Here is a 1,795-nt window from a genome sequence, read left to right as displayed (position 1 = left end):
ACCATTTCTTAGTGAACATTTTTGAATAGATTGATTTGTATAAAAATTTCTCAAAGTAGCTTTAAAAGCCCAAAACATAAGACAGGCATAGCAACCCTGCATATGGTTTTTGATACTTTACATTTTGTAAGAGCAGAAAATCTCTTCTTTCTCCTGAAGACAGACATTAGAAGCAGTTTTTCTTAGAAAAGGAAAGAACTGAGATTTAACATAGCTTCATGGAATACAGCAACTATGAGCTATGGCCTCGAACCTAATAGAAGACAGAAACACAGACACAATGCTCTAAATCAGAGGCAAATTCTCGGAATGAAGATGAAACAGATAAAATCATATAAACTGATCAGTTCTATAAGGCAAGCTTAAAACCAGGCTCATAAAATACCATCAACATAAGCAGTTCAATTTCTTAAAATGCATATAGTAATTCTGATTAAAAAGTTGTAAACGCAGCAGGCTGGTTGTGGTCCTTTTGGTCTCCAGTTGAAGCTCTGATCCTTGTGAGGCCTCAGCTGGCTAGACTTCCCTACTTTCCACCCACCTGTAGCCATGTTGTTGAGACTCTGCCACCCTGTTAGAGGCACCCTTGTCCAGCACTCCATCCTGAAGAAAGTGCTAGAAACACTAAAGGACCTCATGAACAAGGCCTGCCTGGGATATCCCACTTAGACAGCATTAATCTGCAGAGTATGGATTCATCCCACATTTCCCTTGTGCAGTTCACTCTGTGCTCTGAAGGCTTTGATGCCTACTACTGTGACTGCAACCTGGCTATGGGAGTGAACTTCACCAGCATATCCCAAATACTGAAATGTGCTGGCAATGAAGACATGTGACACTAAGGGCTGACGATCATGCAGACATGTTGGCACTAATATATGAAGTACCAAATCAAGCAAAAGTTTCAGACTATGAAAGCAAGTTAATGGATTGAGATGTTGAACAACTTGGAATTCCAGAACAGGAATACAGATGTGCAATAAAGATGTTAATTTGCTCATTCACTCTCATATCTCAGTCATATTGGAGATGTTGTTTTCATTTCCTGTGTAAAAGAGGGAGTAAAATTTTCTGTTGTGGTGAATTTGGAAATGGAAACATTAAGTTGTCACAAACAAATAATGTTGATAAAGAGTAGGAGGCAGTTACTATAGAGATAAATGAATCAGTTCAGCTAACTTTTGCACTTATATACCTGAACTTCTTTACAAAAGACGCTCCACTGTTTCTTACAGTTACATTCAGTGTGTCTACAACTCTTGTTGTAGAGTATAAAATTGCTGATCTGGGACACTTAAAGTACTATTTGGCTCCCAAGATCGAGGATAAAAAAGGAACTCAGACACACTTAATCCAAGAAAATTAACGAAGTCCTTTGAGAATTGCTTCTGAGATGCCAGCATGTACTTACATCTTTCCATCACCAAGTTTGTACCTCAAATGTTATTGTTGTTGTTAGGTGCCATCGAGTCGGTACCAACTCATAGCGATCCTATGTACAACAGAACAAAACACTACCCGGTCCTTGGTTAACTTCACAATTTTTGCCATGCTTAAACTCATTGATGCTGCCACTTGGCCAATCCATCTCGCTAGGGGACTTCCTCTTTTCTCTGACCCTTCACATTACCAAACATGATATCCTTCTCCAGCAACTGGTCCCTCTGGACAAGTATGTCCGAAGTATGAGAGATGGAGTTTGGCCATTCTGGCCTCCAAGGAGCACTCTGGCTGCACTTCTTCCAACAAAGATCTGTTGGTTCTTTTGGCAGCCCATGGCACTTTCAATATTCTC

General features: G+C 39.9%; 1 pseudogene; it reads left to right on the top strand.

Annotated features, from left to right (window-relative positions):
* Window positions 1-549: 549 nt before the first annotated feature.
* On the top strand, window positions 550-1,366 carry LOC102833246 (annotated as a pseudogene).
* Window positions 1,367-1,795: the final 429 nt, after the last annotated feature.

The sequence above is a fragment of the Chrysochloris asiatica genome, unplaced genomic scaffold, assembly GCF_000296735.1.
Source record: "Chrysochloris asiatica unplaced genomic scaffold, ChrAsi1.0 scaffold00042, whole genome shotgun sequence".
Lineage (NCBI taxonomy): Eukaryota > Metazoa > Chordata > Mammalia > Afrosoricida > Chrysochloridae > Chrysochloris > Chrysochloris asiatica.
This window is presented reverse-complemented; position numbering and strand designations above follow the sequence as displayed.